General features: G+C 42.2%; 1 protein-coding gene across 9 annotated transcripts in view; it reads left to right on the forward strand.

The window, feature by feature from the left end:
• FANCC (FA complementation group C) overlaps window positions 1–19757 on the forward strand; it is a 299481-nt gene that overhangs the window by 98273 nt on the left and 181451 nt on the right. For 2 of the 9 annotated variants that reach the window (XM_036904371.2, XM_036904367.2), the window contains exons 2-3: window positions 11015–11064; window positions 13820–14002. The exons of 5 other annotated variants lie outside the window; for them this stretch is intronic. The gene's annotated coding sequence lies outside the window, so the exon portion shown is untranslated. The remainder of the gene's footprint in view (window positions 1–11014; window positions 11065–13819; window positions 14003–19757) is intronic. 2 more of the 9 variants (XM_057498495.1, XM_057498494.1) reach the window with 2 other exon arrangements.

Here is a 19757-nt window from a genome sequence, read left to right on the forward strand (position 1 = left end):
AGGTCTTTGATCCATTTTGAGTTTACTTTTGTATATGGGGTTAGAAAATGGTCCAGTTTCATTCTCCTACATGTAGCTGTCCAGTTTTGCCAGCACCACCTGTTGAAGAGACTGTCATTTCGCCATTGTATGTCCATGGCTCCTTTATCAAATATTAATTGACCATATATGTCTGGGTTAATGTCTGGATTCTCTAGTCTGTTCCATTGGTCTGTGGCTCTGCTCTTGTGCCAGTACCAAATTGTCTTGATTACTATGGCTTTATAGTAGAGCTTGAAGTTGGGGAGTGAGATCCCCCCTACTTTATTCTTCTTTCTCAGGATTGCTTTGGCTATTCGGGGTCTTTGGTGTTTCCATATGAATTTTTGAATTATTTGTTCCAGTTCATTGAAGAATGTTGCTGGTAGTTTCATAGGGATTGAATCAAATCTGTATATTGCTTTGGGCAGGATGGCCATTTTAACGATATTAATTCTTCCTAGCCACGAGCATGGGATGAGTTTCCATCTGTTAGTGTCCCCTTTAATTTCTCTTAAGAGTGACTTGTAGTTTTCAGAGTATAAGTCTTTCACTTCTTTGGTTAGGTTTATTCCTAGGTATTTTATTCTTTTTGATGCAATTGTGAATGGAGTTGTTTTCCTGATTTCTCTTTCTGTTGGTTCATTGTTAGTATATAGGAAAGCCACAGATTTCTGTGTGTTGATTTTGTATCCTGCAACTTTGCTGTATTCCGATATCAGTTCTAGTAGTTTTGGGGTGGAGTCTTTAGGGTTTTCTATGTACAGTATCATGTCATCTGCAAATAGTGACAGTTTAACTTCTTCTTTACCAATCTGGATTCCTTGTATTTCTTTATTTTGTCTGATTGCCGTAGCTAGGACCTCCAGTACTATGTTAAATAACAGTGGAGAGAGTGGGCATCCCTGTCTAGTTCCCGATCTCAGCGGAAATGCTTTCAGCTTCTCGCTGTTCAATATAATGTTGGCTGTGGGTTTATCATAGATGGCCTTTATTATGTTGAGGTACTTGCCCTCTATTCCCATTTTGCTGAGAGTTTTTAACATGAATGGATGTAGAACTTTGTCAAATGCTTTTTCAGCATCTATGGAGATGATCATGTGGTTTTTGTCTTTCTTTTTGTTGATGTGGTGGATGATGTTGATGGACTTTCGAATGTTGTACCATCCTTGCATCCCTGGGATGAATCCCACTTGGTCATGGTGTATGATCATTTTGATGTATTTTTGAATTCGGTTTGCTAATATTTTGTTGAGTATTTTTGCATCTACGTTCATCAGGGATATTGGTCTGTAGTTTTCTTTTTTGGTGGGGTCTTTGCCTGGTTTTGGTATTAGGGTGATGTTAGCTTCATAGAATGAGTTTGGGAGTATCCCCTCCTCCTCTATTTTTTGGAAAACTTTAAGGAGAATGGGTATTATGTCTTCCCTGTATGTCTGATAAAATTCCGAGGTAAATCCATCTGGCCCAGGGGTTTTGTTCTTTGGTAGTTTTTTGATTACCTCTTCAATTTCGTTGCTGGTAATTGGTCTGTTTAGATTTTCTGTTTCTTCCTGGGTCAATCTTGGAAGGTTATATTTTTCTAGGAAGTTGTCCATTTCTCCTAGGTTTCCCAGCTTGTTAGCATATAGGTTTTCATAGTATTCTCCAATAATTCTTTGCATTTCCGTGGGGTCCGTCGTGATTTTTCCTTTCTCGTTTCTGATACTGTTGATTTGTGTTGATTCTCTTTTCTTCTTAATAAGTCTGGCTAGAGGCTTATCTATTTTGTTTATTTTCTCGAAGAACCAGCTCTTGGTTTCATTGATTTTTGCTATTGTTTTATTCTTCTCAATTTTATTTATTTCTTCTCTGATCTTTATTATGTCCCTCCTTCTGCTGACCTTAGGCCTCATCTGTTCTTCTTTTTCCAATTTCGATAATTCTGACATTAGACCATTCATTTGGGATTGCTCTTCCTTTTTTAAATATGCTTGGATTGCTATATACTTTCCTCTTAAGACTGCTTTTGCTGTGTCCCACAGAAGTTGGGGCTTAGTGTTGTTGTTGTCATTTGTTTCCATATATTGCTGGATCTCCATTTTGATTTGGTCATTGATCCATTGATTATTTAGGAGCGTGTTGTTAAGCCTCCATGTGTTTGTGAGCCTCTTTGCTTTCTTTGTACAGTTTATTTCTAGTTTTATGCCTTTGTGGTCTGAAAAGTTGGTTGGTAGGATTTCAATGTTTTGGAATTTTCTGAGGCTCTTTTTGTGGCCTAGTATGTGGTCTATTCTGGAGAATGTTCCATGTGCACTTGAGAAGAATGTATATCCCGCTGCTTTTGGATGTAGAGTTCTATAGATGTCTATTAGGTCCATCTGCTCTACTGTGTTGTTCAGTGCTTCCGTGTCCTTACTTATTTTCTGCCCAGTGGATCTATCCTTTGGGGTGAGTGGTGTGTTGAAGTCTTCTAGAATGAATGCATTGCAGTCTATATCCCCCTTTAGTTCTGTTAGTATTTGTTTCACATATGCTGGTCCTCCTGTGTTGGGTGCATATATATTTAGAATGGTTATATCCTCTTGTTTGACTGAGCCCTTTATCATTATGTAGTGTCCTTCTTTATCTCTTGTTACTTTCTTTGTTTTGAAGTCTATTTTGTCTGATATTAGTACTGCGACCCCTGCTTTCTTCTCACTGTTGTTTGCTTGTAATATGTTTTTCCATCCCTTGACTTTTAGTCTGTACATGTCTTTGGGTTTGAGGTGAGTTTCTTGTAAGCAGCATATAGATGGGTCTTGCTTTTTTATCCATTCTGTTACTCTGTGTCTTTTGATTGGTGCATTCAACCCATTAACATTTAGGGTGACTATTGAAAGATATGTACTTACTGCCATTGCAGGCTTTAAATTCGTGGTTACCAAAGGTTCAAGGTTAGCCTCTTTAGTATCTTACTGCCTAACTTAGCTCGCTTATTGAGCTGTTATATACACTGTCTGGAGATTCTTTTCTTTTCTCCCTTCTTGTTCCTCCTCCTCGATTCTTCATATGTTGGGTGTTTTGTGCTGTGCTCCTTCTAGGAGTGCTCCCATCTAGAGCAGTCCCTGTAAGATGTTCTGTAGAGGTGGTTTGTGGAAAGCAAATTCCCTCAGCTTTTGTTTGTCTGGGAATTGTTTAATCCCACCGTCATATTTGAATGATAGTCGTGCTGGATACAGTATCCTTGGTTCAAGGCCCTTCTGTTTCATTGTATTAAATATATCATGCCATTCTCTTCTGGCCTGTAGGGTTTCTGTTGAGAAATCTGACGTTAGCCTGATGGGTTTCCCTTTATAGGTGACCTTTTTCTCTCTAGCTGCCTTTAACACTCTTTCCTTGTCCTTCATCTTTGCCATTTTAATTATTATGTGTCTTGGTGTTGCCCTTCTTGGATCCTTTCTGTTGGGGGTTCTGTGTATTTCCGTGGTCTGTTCGATTACTTCCTCCCCCAGTGTGGGGAAGTTTTCAGGAATTATTTCTTCTAAGATACTTTCCATCTCTTTTCCTCTCTCTTCTTCTTCTGGGACCCCTATAATACGGATATTGTTCCTTTTAGATTGGTCACACAGTTCTCTTAATATTGTTTCATTCCTGGAGATCCTTTTGTCTCTCTCTATGTCAGCTTCTATGCGTTCCTGTTCTCTGATTTCAATTCCATCAATGGCCTCTTGCATTCTATCCATTCTGCTTATAAACCCTTCCAGAGTTTGTTTCATTTCTGCGATCTCCTTTCTGGCATCTGTGATCTCTTTCCGGACTTCATCCCATTTTTCTTGCGTATTTCTCTGCATCTGTGTCAGCATGTTTATGATTCTTATTTTGAATTCTTTTTCAGGAAGACTGGTTAGGTCTGTCTCCTTCTCTGGTGTTGTCTCTGTGATCTTTGTCTGCCTGTAGCTTTGCCTTTTCATGGTGATAGGAATAGTCTGCAGAACTGGGACGAGTGACAGCTGGAAGGACTTCCTTTCTTGTTGGTTTGTGGCCCTCCTCTCCTGGGAGAACAGCGGCCTCTAGTGGCTTGTGCTGCGCAGCTGCGCGCAGACAGGGTTTCTGCTTCCTGCCCAGCTGCTATGGAGTTAATGTCCGCTGTTGCTGTGGGCGTGGCCTGGCTCGGGCAGCTACTCCAAAATGGTGGAGTCGCGCTGGAGCAGGAGCGGCTGGGAGGCTATTTATCTCCATAATGGGCCTCCCTGCTCCCTGCAGCCCAGGGGTTAGGGTGCCCAGAGATCCCGGATTCCCTACCTCTGGATTAAGTGACCCGCCCTGCCCCTTTAAGACTTCCAAAAAGCACCCGCCAAAACAAAACAACGACCACAAAAAAAAACAAGAAAAAAAATTTTTTAGTTAAAAAAAAAAAAATTTTTTTAATTAAAAAAATAAAAGGTGGTCGTTCGTTTTTCTTTATTCTCCGGTGCCAGCCTCAGGCCTCTGCTCACCGGTCTTTCTGCCCTCTTTCCCTAGTATTGGGGTCCCTGTCCCTTTAAGACTTCCAAAAAGCGCTCGCCAAAACAAAGCAGCAAAAAAGCAAAAAAAAAAAAATGGTCGTGCGCTTTTCTTATGCCCTCAGTCGCCCAGCCTCCAGTGCCTGATCACTGTTCTTGCTGCCCTGTTTTCCCAGTATCGAGGGCCCTGCACTCTGGCCCGGATGGCGGGGGCTGGGTGTTCGGCAGCCCTGGGCTCCGTCTCCCTCCCGCTCTGCCCGCCCTTCTCCCGCCAGGAGCCGGGGGGAGGGGCGCTCGGCTCCCGCGGGGCCGGGGCTTGTATCTTACCCCCTTCGCGAGGCGCTGGGTTCTCTCAGGTGTGGATGTGGTCTGGATATTGTCCTGTGTCCTCTGATCTTTATTCTAGGAAGGGTTGTCTTTGTTATATTTTCATAGATATATGTTGTTTTGGGAGGAGATTTCCGCTGCTCTACTCACGCCGCCATCTTCCGCCCCTCTCCACCATGGCCTTTTTAAATAGACTTTTTAAAGAGCAGTTTTAGGTTCACAACAAAACTGAGTGGAAAATACAGTTCCTGTGTATCCAACCCCAGTGCACAGCCTTGTCCCTATCACATTCCTCAGCAGAGTGACACATTTGTTACAGACAATGAACTTGCAGTGACACACTGTGATCACCCAGAGTCTATCACTTACCTTTGGGCTCAGTCATGATGTGGGTACATCAGGTGTGTAATGATGGGTACCAGGTGTAATGATACACACCCACCATTTTAGACAGAGGGGTTTCACTACCCAAAATTCTTTGTGCCCTGTTCATCCTCCCCTCAACCTCTGTCAGCCTTTTATTTTCATTTTTTAAAATTATGCAAGGAATCACTTCTGATTCCTTCTGAGCTGTTGGACTGAACTTTGGCTATAATATAGTTAAGAGAATTTCTACTTACATAAGGACTGCTGATATCTTTCCTTTATTTTTTTCCTCCCTTCCTTTCTCAAGTAACGGCAAGTCTGTTCTTTCATTTTCTAAGGTTTCTTTGATGGTCTGCTAAATGGAGATACTTCTGGACAAATGATAAAATCTGGTAATACAGCCCTAAGCAGTAGTTTTGCTCTAGACCCATAGAGCTAGAAGAAAATTTTAAAATAGTTCCTGTTCTCTGTTTACGGATTGTGGTCGCCTCTTCCACAGAACAAAAATGGCATAATCTTCCTGGAGAGACTTAACTAAAAGATCTATATACCTCCTGAGTTCCTTAATGTGCATGCCATTCATTTCCTCTTTGTTGCACCCTTTTTTGAAGCATCTGTTCAGGCCTTACTACCTGCCCACTGCCAGTCTTTGCAGGATTGGCAGCTTCTGCCGTGGAAAACAATCTAGAGACTTCACTGGTTGAATTGAGCTGATTAAATTCTCTTCCTTGAGAATAGGGACCTTGAGATACTGAGTTAATTAGATGATGAGGAATCATTGGGCTGGAAAGGTCATACAGAGTTGTGACCAGTTCTGAACTGTACTAAAAAAGTTATGTACAGGCCAGGAAAACAAAAAAGCTGTGAGTCAGCAGAGGAAGCTAGTCTTTGGAGAAAAGCTACAAAGTGGAGCAGACATGGGACCCATGAGAGAGGGTGACAGGGGCTTCTTGTCACTGTTCTCCCTTGGTCCCTCTAGTTTACAGTGCCAGTAAAATCTAGTATAACAGAGTCTAACATAATTAAAGTGTTGAAACTCTTCAGTTATAAGACACACAGAAAGATGGAAAACCAGGGTCTGATTATCAACACAAAATGAATGTCTGTGGAGTAGCCTTTAGTCAATGTTTTCTTCACCTGTAGGCATTTGCTAACTCATTCACCACCCTTCCCTTTTCTAGGCTAGAGTACCTGTTTCATTTCATCTTTTCTCAAAAAAGTAAAAGTTTCTACAGTTTTCTGCTCCCTTAGTCGTGTTTTCCTCCACTACCTTAGTATGACCTCAGGTGGAACAATGGAGGAGGTGCCGGGGACCTGAGTTCTCCCTTGGTGGGACTCTAACCACAGAGATGGTCTAAGGAAGGCACTTCATCCCTCTGCACCCATTATCTCTTCTGGGAAGGAAAAGTGTTGGGCTGGATCACTGATTTACAACCAGTAGCTCCTGCGCTCTTTAAAGGTAACAGTTGCAGGTTGTGGGCCTTAGGACATGGACATATATTTTGGGGGACTGCCACTTAACTTATTACTACAGATGACATGGCATGTTAGAACCAATTTAAAAAGTCTTTTTTGTTCCATATGGTATTCTTGACAAGAAACTGCTATGTTGAGTGAACTAGGGAGTCTGGGCTTCATCTGAAACCATGGTGAATTATCTTACAGTGATGTACTGAGTGTACTGTTTGATGAAAAGGTCGTACAGTGAGGGAAAAAAAAAATCAGTGTCCAGAAAGTGGTTTATCTCTAAGAGACCTTATGGCGAGAAGTCATCCCCGCTCTTCCTTCCACACTTTGTCCTAAAGCGGCTGCCTTGTAGTTGAGGTGGCTTCCAGCAGTGACTGGAGTGCGTTTCCCTCTTCACCTGCTGCATCTCCTTTTTCCAGGAGCTACGTGAGAGAGAGCGTCCAGTGTGGTGAGGAAGTGACCTTTGGGACCAGAGAACTGCTGGCTGTGGGGCGTCCTGTGTAGGCTGTGGAGCAGCTTCCCTGGCCTCCACCTACTGGGTGCCAGCAGCCCCCTCTCCCCAAGTCGTGACAACCCAAAATATCTTCGTTGTCAAAGGCCCCTATGAGTCAGGGTTGTCTCTGAGAACTACGGTGGCTTTAACCCAGAGTTCATTCATCTCTTGCCCAAATCTGCTGGCTGGGAAATTTTCAGGTTTTGTTAAGAAGGAAGAAGGAAGAAAATGGGTGCTGGAGAGGTGACTGTAAATGTCTACTACACCAGAGAGTAATGAGGACCAAGATTGGGTCAAATCTAGCATGCTAACAGTATTTTTGCTGGCCTCCTGTTGGCATTTTCTAACAGTATGGCCTTTCATTTCATCCTGGGCAACCAAAACCCAGTATTACGCTTTTAAAAAAATTCTACAGGGACTCTGAGTCCCTGCTTGGGTTTTTTTCCTGCTTTATTTAGGTCAATCATTCAGTTGCTGTTTATCTTAGAATGTACCTCTGAATAATTTCATTCCTTTTCAACAGGTCTCTTCCCTGAGGTTCTCCCGTTCAGTTGGGTTACCATCCCTGTGACACCCGGTCTTGGTGCACCTTATACAGGGCTTTGGAGACACGTGTGTAGCCTAACTATGCACTTAGCATAGTCATTTATGCACCAGACTGTGACTGGAATTTTTCTACAGCATTGTTTTTTTTTTTTACCCATGAAGTAATTGAAATAGAACACAGGCACATTTATTGTTTCAAAGCTTTTATGGGTTCCAAATGAACAAATTTGTACTTTTATAGGCATCAGATAATTGGTATTTTGGGGATACATGTTGTTTCTTCCTTGACTGTGCCATGCGGAGGATCTCCCCTCTGTTTTAATGTGAGTGATCTGGCTGTACTGGGCACCCCAACTGGTCCTGGAGGAGAGGGCGCTTGAGATTGGGAATAAACACAAGCTGCTGCTTTTGTATCATGACTGAAGCACAGCAGAGGTTACATGTATAGTGGCTCATAAATAGAGTGGCCTCCTACCCCAGACCCCCAACCAGTAAAACAGAACAGAGCTAAATGGCATACAGGCTAGAATTCATGTGGATTGTTCAAGTGATTCTGTGTTAGGGTTTTTGTCATTGACAGTACCTTGGTGCCTCACACAAGCCATGAAGGGCTCTAGAAAGAACCAAATTTTTGCCGTGGCTTCAGATGTATTCTGTATGTACCCAGGTTACAAAAACAATCAGTTCTACCCTGATGTTTCTTATAATAACTCGTAAATAGTTTTTCCTTACTTACTTTCGTCTTCACTAATAAGTCATTTACAAAACTGGCCAAGCTACATGTAAGAGAATGAAACTGGATCATTGTCTAACCCCATACACAAAAGTAAACTCGAAATGGATCAAAGACCTGAATGTAAGTCATGAAACCATAAAACTCTTAGATGAAAACATAGGCAAAAATCTCTTGGACATAAACATGAGCAACTTCTTCATGAACATATCTCCCCAGGCAAGGGAAACAAAAGCAAAAATGAACAAGTGGGACTATATCAAGCTGAAAAGCTTCTGTACAGCAAAGTACACCATCAGTAGAACAAAAAGGCATCCTACAGTATGGGAGAATATATTCATAAATGACAGATCCAATAAAGGGTTGACATCCAAAATATACAAAGAGCTCATGCATCTCAACAAACAAAAAGCAAATAATCCAATTAAAAAATGGGCAGAGGATCTGAACAGACACTTCTCCAAAGAAATTCAGATGGCCAACAGACACATGAAAAGATGCTGCACTTCTCACATCAGAGAAATGCAAATTAAAACCACAATGAGATATCACTTCACACCAGTTAGGATGGCCACCATCCAAAAGACAAACAACAGCAAATGTTGGCAAGTATGTGGAGAAACGGGAACCCTCCTACACTGCTGGTGGGAATGTAAATTAGTTCAACCATTGTGGAAAGCAGTATGGTGGTTCCTCAAAAAACTAAAAATAGAAATACCATTTGACCCAGGAATTCCACTCCTAGGAATTTACCCTAAGAATGCAGGAGCCCAGTTTGAAAAAGACATATGCAGCCCTGTTTATCGTAGCACTATTTACAATAGCCAAGAAATGGAAGCAACCTAAGTGTCCATCAGTAGATGAATGGATAAAGAAGAGGTGGTACATATACACAATGGAATACTATTCAGCCATAAGAAGAAAACAAATCCTACCATTTGCAACAATGTGGATGGAGCTAGAGGGTATTATGCTCAGTGAAATAAGCCAGGCAGAGAAAGACAAGTACCAAATGATTTCCCTCATCTGTGGAGCATAAAAACAAAGAAAAAACTGAAGGAACAAAACAGCAGCAGACTCAGAACCCAAGAATGGACTAACAGTCCATTCGAAGGGAAAGAGACTGGGGAGGATGGGTGGGAAGGGAGGGATAAGAGGGAAAAAGAGGCATTACGATTAGCACACATAATGTGGTAGAGGGGCACGGGGAGGGCTGTACAACACAGAGAGCACAAGTAGTGATTCTGTAGCATCTTACTACGCTGATGGACAGTGACTGTAATGGGGTATGTGGCAGGGCCTTGATAATGGGTAGTCTAGTAACCATAATTTTGCTCAGGTAATTGTACGTTAATGTTACCAAAAAAAAAAAATTTTATGTAAACAATTATGTTTCAAAATTAATTTTTGTGCATGTATGGCAATCCAGTTGTTACAGCACTGTATGTTCAAAACCCTCTCCTCTCCCCACTGACAAATCTTTGCCCTTTTGTTGAAACTCAGTTGTCCATATCTGCGTGGATCTATTCATGGACATCATATGCTTTTTCCATTGATATGTTTATTTTGTCATCAGTATTACACTGTCTTGATTACTGTAGCTCTGTAATAAATTTTGTTGTCAGGTATTATTAAAAAATATATAATTTGGCCTGTAGAAGCTCTATGTTCATTTTAAGCTCCTTCAGGAGAGGGGACTTTTCTAATCATCTTTTAGTGAATTTGAAAATGCACAATTCCCCAATATTAGTACTTTTAGCTTTAGAGGGCTGAAATTTGACTAACTTACTTTACACATATCCTCCCCAGACCCATTAGAACTACTCACTTCTCCACTTGAATTTTCTTTGCCCCTGGAAAACAGGTAGGGCAGAGATCTAGCAAAGCAGTGTTCAGTCAGGTAGCGGAAGCTGGATAGGAGGGAAGGAGGACATTAGCAGCAGCAAAGACTCTTTTGCTGTGGCTATTAAAGCAAAAACGGGGGAGCACAGAGGAGGTGTGCCATTTCTTTTTCAGGAGGTCTTGGCAAAGGCACTCATTCTAAAAGAGAAAGAGACAGCCAGTTAGGGTGAAATAGCTTGAAGCCATGTTTTTCTGAAGCCAAGGTAAGCAATTGGGTAGAGGTGGGTATATAGCCATTTTTCAACAAATGGGCTGAATTGTCCCCTGGAACTATTTCAGTAGGTGGTGCTCTTGTGTCATAACAGAACAGTTCAGAGAGCGGTTCTGTGGCCGTGGTGGCTGGTTCTAGGGCCTGTGTCCGTATGGATCCCTGGAGTGGTTGCCAGGTGCACCAGCTGGAGAGCACCATACAGGTGGTTTTGATGAGAGGTTTTTCTCTCTGGAAATGAGGCAGTTTTGGTCTTTCCCTAGCTTCCCTGAGCCCTGCTTTTCAGGGGAACTTAACTAGGGGCTTACTTAACAACCTTTTAAAAACTTTGTGGCTCTAGTCTTTATCTGAATAACCGTGATGTGTTTTGTGTGTTACCAATTTTCTGTGACCATTTTCTATTGTAAATAGATCATCTGTGATCCTCCAAATCAAGTTCTTTTCCAGATAACTCAGGCTGTCATTCTTGTTTATGTTTTCTTTTCCTTTAGCTTCAGAGAAGATGTGATAGAATGAAATGAATGTATGGAGAGAAGTATGGGTAAGTGGTGAAGGAATTTAGAGGAAAAGCATTGAGTTCAAATAACAGCTAGTTGTAACTCTAGTCAGGTCCTTGTCTCACTTCTTTTGATTTGGGAGTCACAGTCCTGCCCTGATGAGCCAGGAGCCTGCTAATGCCCATGCTTGTGCTGCTGACAGTAGTGTAGTAGGCAAGGAAGAGAAATTTAACCCAGTCTGAGTATCCGTTCCAGGCAGGACAAATCTGAAATGTTTACGGCTCAGTTTTTTCAGGAAGTTTCTTTGGGTTGTTGCTAACAAGAAAGACATTTACTTTACCTTGTACTCACCAGCTAGCTGATAAGGCAGAGGCAGAATGCTTGTGGGGCTCCGCATCAGCCTGGGTGTGCTGCTCCGGGTGGCTTATTCCCCTGTGGTCTTTGCAGGCTGCTGGGTGCCAGTGACCTCTGCTCGCCTGGACTGCAGTGCCAGCAACCAGCCTTCCAGGCTTTGTGACCTGGCAGGGCCAGTGCACGTTCAGGGTGCACGCTCGGGATTGCATGCTTGGTGCATGCTCAGGATTGCACATTCAGGGAGCATGCTTAGGATTGCACGCTCAGTACACGCTCAGGATTGAGTGGTCAGGATTGCATGCTTGATGCACACTCAGGATTGCATGTTCAGGGTGCACGCTCGGTGCTCTCTGGTAGCTTTGAGATTTTCTTTTTTAATTAATATATTTGTGTGTATTTGTTTATTGGTTTAATTATCTGCTTATTTATTTAAATTATCTTTCTCAGTATTAAGAATGTACTTTTAACCTGAGGACTCATGTATTTCTTGAACATTCTTAGCTTTTATCACTTTAAATATTGCTTCTCTTCCATCTCTTCCTTTTCTTCTGCTATAACATTTCCTATGTATTTGTGGAGCTAACCTTCAGGTTTCTTAACTGCTGTCATAGTTTTCTTCTTTTCCTTGTAGGCTGAGTGAGTTCCTTAGTACAATCTTCAGATTTACCAGCTTTTTCTTCAGTTCTGCCCAGTTAAAGTATGCTGTGTGCTGAGTTTTTAGTTTAATGACTATATTCTTCATACATAATTTCCAGTTGGTTCTTTTAAACTATCTGTTGTTTTAATTCTGCCTTTTTGTTTTGTAGTTTCTTATTTTTCAAGTAGCTTTTAAAAAGCATCTTAAACACACATATTTTGCTGGGTTGTTTTATAATGTTGACTTCTTCTGACCTGAATTGGTGGCGGGTTCGTTGACTCTTTTGCCTTTATTGATATTAAATTTCTTCATGTACTTTAAGAACGTTGCTTGAATGATGATGTAAATGAAATTTTTTTTCCCATTGTTCACTCATTTCTACCTCTTTCTTCTCTGCTCACTTTTCCCTGTTTAATAGTTTTGTCTCTGAGCCCCAGTCTAGAACCACAGCATGGCTTGTTACTTGGGCCCTTGCTGGCTGCTTTATCGAATTCCTGGTGGCTGGCTGGCCTGTGTCCACCCTTTTCCCTAAACCACTTCTGAGACCAGGAGCTGTCAGCCATCCCTCAGGAGTGGGGAAGCCCTCCCGTGCTGAGCACCTTGATTTCAGGCAGCAATGCTTGGTTAGACTTTGTCCTTTGTGGGTTGTGTTTAGCTTCAGAACCTCATGGGGCTCACTCATACTTGCAGTTTCTCTGTCTATTTTTGGATCCTGAACTTAGGAACCTCAAGCTTTAACTTGACTTACTAGCTCTTTGTGTTTTTGCCCCATATCTGTTTCATAGAAATATTTTTTATTATTTTTGAGCTTGCTTTTTGGTTTTTTCTGTTTAGGTTTCCTCTCATTGCTGTGTTTTTGAAGTAGAGAGGATCCATCGAAGTGAATTTACTGTGCCATCTTAACTGCAAGTCATGTGGGCTGAAGGTTTAAAGGAAATAAAGTGAGATACTTGGTTTTACAATAGTACTAAAGGCTAACCACAAAAATGCTTTTCTGTGTGAGTTCAGTGACCCATGGGACACAGTTATTTAAATTCCTCCTTCAGAGGCTTACAGCCCCAAAAAACAGGTGGAATTTATTAGGGTGCCATGGTTCTCTACAAGGATTTCACTTGTATTTTTCATTTGATGGTAATTTTAAAAATTCAGTTATTTCCAAAAACCAAAATGCCCTCAGTTCCACCTACACAGTGTCTTAGACATCAGAGGTTCAGTTTCGTTTGTGTCAGCGCGCAGTACTGCATGTGGATGCTGAGAAACAGAGGTGGGAGTGCAGACACCAGGTGTGAGCTAGCTGAGAGGGACTGCTGCACCATGGTTCCGAATGAGCGAAGTGGTGGGTGAATGGTGCCAGTCCAGCACGTGGTGGGACCAGCAGGCGCAGCAGGAGTGAGTCTCACCTGACTAGGTCAAGGAGGCTGAAGTCATTGTCAGTGAAACATTCACTTTGTGGATTTCTTAGATTGGTGTTTAATCGTGCATTTAAAATACTGTAGCTGTATAAGAGCTGCAGGCATAGTACTTTTACTGGTTTTACATTTCTTTGAGGGCCCCCGAACCCAAATCCAATGTGCGTGTGTGATGGGCGGGGGCTCCAGCGGGGTGTCTGGGCATTCAGCTTGGTTCTAACATGGTCTACCTGAAGGCAGTGCCAGATTCCCCTGGGTGAGGGCTCCGTCCTGCAGGACTGCCCTCTGCTCCGTTCCACGGTGTCACCCGTGCTTCTGACTAGCTGGCTGCAGGAGGGAGGTTCCAATGACTTGTTCCTTAGGTTTAATCAGTTTGCTAGAGCAGCTCACAGAACTCAGGAAAACTCTTACAGTTACCAGTTTAATGAAGGATATCATAAAGGATACAAGCCAACAGCCAGATGAAGAGATACACAGGTCAAGGTCCTGAATAAAGGGGTATCTGTCTTTGTGGAGCTTGGGGCCTGGCTCAGAGGCATGTGGAAGCATCTGGTTCCCCAAGTGTAGAAGCTCTCTGAACAGGTAAATAATAAAAAAGGTTCAAAATGCTGTTCTCATGGGTTTTTATGATTTACTAGTCCTGTGGCACTAGTCCTACAGCTCAGTGGCATTAAGCCATTGGCCAGTGGCTGATTCGGCCCCCAGCCCCCTTCCCACTCCCTTCCTGGGAGCCTGGGGGAAGGAGTGCTCATGCTCCCCCTCTACTCAGAGTTGGTCCTCCTGGCAACCAGCCCCCGAAATCCAAGTGACCTTCACGAGTAACAAGACATCCATTTCACTTCTGTGGCTCTGCAGTGTTTACAGGAACTGTGGATAGAGAACAAATATATCTGAGAAATATATTTGGTGACCTGACTGACCAATTATGTATGTCTTATAAATCATTTTATCACGTTTGGTTTATTTAACAGAACAAAGATGATTTTAGACAACCCTGGAAGCTCACAACAGTTTTTTCTTTTGATTTGAGAAACAGGGACCAACTTGCCTTTCTCAGGCGGTATGGCAGTACCGTGTGTTTGATTTTGAGGTTTTGCCTGGCTCACTTCTGCTCAACTTCATGATCTTGCTTAACTCTGTGTCATTTCTGTCTGGAAGCATCTGACACCCCCGTGCTGGGTGACACTCTCGCCACAGCCCATGGTCCCACAAGGGCTCATGTTTTGTCTGTTCATGGAGCCTGGTTTCCTCAGCCACAGGTTGCTTGAGAGCAAGGAGTGCTGTCATCTTTCTGTTTGCAATGTTTTTCAGAGTTTCTGCCATAAAGCAGGCACCCAGTAAATGTGTGGGTCTTTTTGTTTTTTATTATTTAGTAATAAATTATGAGGAGAACCACAGGTAGAAAGAGGCAGAAATAACTTGGACCCACATCACCAGTGACAAGAGGATCTGTAATATTTTACTATCTAATGTTTTCCTTCATCCATTTCTCTAACTGGTCTCACTAAAAGCCCATAGTCTTGCTGTCAGATAAGTGAGTTGACAAGAATGTAAGGAAAGTTAAGTATTTATAAGGCAATGCATTACATTTTACCAGAATGTATTCTAATTTCTGACTGTGTCTAACAGAATGTTTTTGGGTAGACCAGTGTTTTGGGGCCAGTGCCAGCTCTTTGATGCTCTGATGGAGACAAGGTCAGGGGTGTCTGTCTTAGCAGCTCTGAGCCCAGCACTGTCGTGAAGGGGTGCTGACAGTGAGAAGCCGGGTCCTGGTGCAGCTCTTGTTCCCATGTGGCTGGGGATATGGATGGGAGAACGGAGTTCAGTAACTCCTGAGATAGTTGTCTGCTAGATTAAACTTCCTCAGTTCTTTGCAGAGTCGTCAGAAGAGTGTGTATACTCTCACCTGGATTGCTGTGGCCTCTGATTCCTTAGACTCAGGTTTTGTTTATACTTGAGGTTTGTCTGAAATTATCTGCAGATGTTAAGTCTGTGGTTTTGGTTAGACTTTCAGAGGCAAAACACTGCGGACTCGACAGAAAAACCAGCTTCTCCAAGGGGAGCTTCCTTACAGACTCATTCTTTTTAAGGGGGGAAATATGTCCCTTGTTTCTTTAAAAATAGGCACTTTCTGTGGGAACAAGAATATTTTAATGTGACTTTAAAAAAAAGCTACAAACACAGGGGCAAATTGACCCATCTTTCTGAAAATAATGAAGCAAAGAAACATGGCTGGTCAGTAAATAAAAAATAATTGGTATCAGGCTTTCGGAAAGAAAGAGGAAGAATGTTGTCAAGCTTAAGCATTGTTGAACATGAATTTCTTAATTTCATGCTTGATTATATTTCTGGAGGTTTTAAATATTTTCTGACAAGGTCCCTAGTTGATGACATTGATTAGAAGCTAGGTATTTGTCTCTTTTTCTTTTTCCATAAATAGTATGATTTGTAGGATTCTGTCCATAAATCTCTGGTGTTTATTTCATGTGAGAAGTGACTTCAATGAAAAGAAAATAGTGCTTTTTGTTACTACATTGCCACTTGGAGTAGGTTATGGTCTGGCTGGCCGCTTGAGTGCCTTCACCCTGCCAGTGGGCAGGCCCAGGTCCGCCTTTCTGCTCTGCCATGAGCAGCGTGTTTGCTGGTCCTCTCAGACTTAGGTGCTCTTGGGTCCCAAGGTGACTACTGCCATTCTAGGTACTACAGGAAGAGTGTAGTGTTTAATATGGAAAAACATGAATTTATTTAACATTGAGACAGACTCAGAAAACCTCCAGCCAAAGCTCAGTTCTCATTGTCAAGAGATGCATAACACTGACCCTTCTTACAGCTGGTGAGAGCACTTGGAAATACCCTGGCTGGTCTATGTCAGCCATTGTCAGAATGTGGCTTGGGAACTTTTGGGCACCCCTGAGATCCTTTCAGGAGGGTCACAAGGGCAAAAGTATTTTCATAATAATGCTAAGACATTCTTGCGTTTTCACTGATTCTCTCACCTATGCTGCGGAGTGGAACTGGCAAGAACTTACATGGTACATGGTGGTGTCACCACTCTGGCAACTAAGGGAGTGTGTATTCTCTGGTCTAAAATTTTTCTCATTTTTAATTTCTAATGTGATAAATATTGATAAATATAACCCATATAAGCAGAAACACTGAGGAATGTCTCCAGTAGTATTTAGGAGTGTGAAGGGATCCTGAGAACACAATGTTTAAGGGGCACTGGTCTGCATTAATTAAGGTGCTCGCCTGGCACTGGAGGGGATCTAGCCTCCTTCAGACGCACAGCTGTGCGATTCCACAGAGCCGACTGTTAACAAAGCAGCCTCAGAGCCTAGGCTTTCAGGTGGGCAGCCCGCAGTGCCTGCAGGGCTGTTCTGGGGCAGGGGCCTTGAAGGGGAGGAGGCCATGGGGGGGATGCAGTGGTGCTCCTGACCTGGCCTCTGCTTTGACTGGAACTGCTCTAGCTCTGTCCTTTTTTCCTTTTCTTTTGTAAATTATACATGCCATACAATTTGCCCTTTTACCCATTTTTCCAGTGTCCAGCTCAGTGGCCTTAAGCAGTCATGTTGTTGTGTGGCTACTACCGCCTCCATCTCCAGAGGGTTTTCATCTCCCCACCAAAGCTCTGTTCACATTCAGGACTAATGCTTCACTTGCCCACCTCGGCCCCTGGCAACCACCGTTCTGCTTCGCCTCAGAAAGTTTCATTAATCTGGGTATCGCCTCAAAGCGGGTCACACAGTGTTTGCCCTTTTGTGTCTGGTCTATTTCTTTTAGCATAATGTTTTCAAAGTTTATCCATGTATGTATAAGAATTTCCATACTTTTTTTTTTTGGTATCATTAATCTACAATTACATGAGAATTTCCGTACTTTTTAAGGCTGAATAATATTCCATTGTACATATATTCATTTTGTTTATTCATTCATCTGTCAATGGCCTTTTGGGTTGTTTTCACTTTTTGGCTGTGTGGGTAATGCTGCTCTGAACATGGGTGTGCACATGATCTTTTGAGTCCCTACTTTCCATTCTTTAGCGTATATGTGAAATGGAGTTGCTGGGTCATATGATGATTCAGTATTTAATAATTTTAGGAACCACTGTGCTGTTTTCCACAGCCTTCTTCCCAGCAGTGCACAGGGTTCCCGTTTCTCCAAATCCTCACCAACACAGGTGTTACTGTGTGTTCTAATAGCTGTCCTGATGGTATAAAATAGTATGTCATGTGAGTGTGCTTGGCATTTCCCTAATGATTAGTGATGTTGAGCATCTCATGTGTTTATTGGCATTTGTGTGTCTTTGGAGAGATGTTTACTCAAGTCCTTTGCCCATTTAAAAAAAGTCAGATTGTTTGTCTTTTTGTCATTGAGTTGAAGGTATCCTTTATATATTCTGGACTTCAGTCCCTTATCAGATATATGATATGTACAGGTCTATCCATTTTGTATGTTGAACTTTTATACAAGGTTTCATTGTAGTAAATGATTTTTTCAACAAAAAGCTTTAAAGCCTATACTATTGTTGCCAGTGTTGTCAACTTTTGTTGCCCTAGATGTTTACACACTGCTCTGTAGAAGGGTGGATGTCAGGACCACAGTAACGATGTCAGTGCTTGCAATTAATGTATAACTGCTTCACAGTTTCTCACATTACTCAAAATGTAACCCTGACTGCTCTTAGGGCATATATGGCCTTATAGATTTGCCATGGGAGAAAACAATGATAACTAACACTAAATGGTTTTTTAAAACTATTTTTCTTTTGCATTTGTAGTAAATGTAGACTTTTACAGAACTTTAAAGGTACCAGATTCCTCCTCCTATCAGCTGAGAAGGAATTGTCTTCAGACTTTTCAGAAAATCTAAAAAAGGTTGAATTCCAAGGTATCTCTAGACAGCCATTTGAGATACAAAAGTATCTTTCAACAACAATGCTAATGGAGGACCAGAAAATTGCAGGTTAAATTATGGAATGGATTTTTCCATCCTGAAATCTAGTAAATTAGGAGAGGGAAATAATGCCACATAATGTTAAATGAGAGGTTGAATTGCTGGCTCATGCTATCACCAGTCACTGGTCCCAGCATCGTGGTAGACCAGACCTCCCACGTGGCCATGCTGGGGCCTGCCTGCTGTGCTCTTTGAGAAGTTGGAGCTGCTTACATGCTTAGGCATTGACATGGAGCTTTAGAAACTTGCCTTGCTTTCTGAAAGATAGTTTGAGAAGTGCTGGTCGAGGGGCTGTCCTTGCCAGGCTCTTAGACTCCTTGATTTCTAAATTAAGGGGAATGGTTTTGTTTGTGTTTTAAGAAATTGGGATACTTTGCCTCAGTGTATCACTCAGTTGTTGCTTCCCTCTTCATTGGCATTCTTCAGACATTGCTCATGTGTTTTAGTGCTTGTATTTCCTTCTTCCACTCTCAGGAATTGTGCTTTGTAGACTCCATATTTGTTGTGAAGCATATTTCCAGGTAGTTGTTGAGTATGTCCTTTTTCCAAAGAACAGAAATCACCGAAATGGGAAAACTTTTAGCCCTCAAGTATGATCTTTTTCTCACCTGCTGTATTTTGAGTCAAAGCCATGTTATGTTGGCAACTCGGACTATGAACCCAATGAACAATGCTGTATCTTTGTACCACCGTGATTTGTGTTCATAAAGTAGTACTTAGCAAGCAACAACATAGCTTTCAAACAATTTATAAATGAGAGAAAAAGGGTGAATGCCATGATCCTAAGCTGACACCATTTGGAACCAGCCTCCGTTCAGTGTCTGAGCTCTCCCAGCCCCCGGGGCCGGTTTCCTTGTCACTCTGTCCCTCCCGCCTGTACTTCCTGCTTCTGAGCAGCAGGCAGCCGCACATGGACTAGCATGCGGAGACCCTTCACCAGGCAGTCCTTTGCACTTGGGTGTCCAGGTCTCTCTGGTCAGGGACTTTTACTCAGTCCCCTCTACACAGGAATTTCTGAAGGTCATTTTATTTTACCCTGGAAATACGTACTGAGAGGACTAACGGCATTTGTTGTTTTCAGTCAGTAGGTGTGGAGAAGGTGAAATCATGGTTTGGATTCCTTAGGACTGGGTAAATGTGCTAATGTAGAAATACTCAAGAAATGGAAAATGGGGATTTCCTGCCAACTTTCCATGCCATTTGCTTTTGCTACTTTAGTAAACACAGTTTGTGCATAAAATATTTGTTAAAATTCTGAGTTTTACGGAAATAATGTCACTCAGCATCCACCTTTTATGCTTTTAAATAAAAGAGGCTAAACAATATTTCTCTAGATGCTTCTATGAAATGAATATAGAATGGGCATCCATGTAAAGGTGTATAT

The sequence above is a fragment of the Manis pentadactyla genome, chromosome 3 (assembly GCF_030020395.1).
Source record: "Manis pentadactyla isolate mManPen7 chromosome 3, mManPen7.hap1, whole genome shotgun sequence".
NCBI lineage: Eukaryota > Metazoa > Chordata > Mammalia > Pholidota > Manidae > Manis > Manis pentadactyla.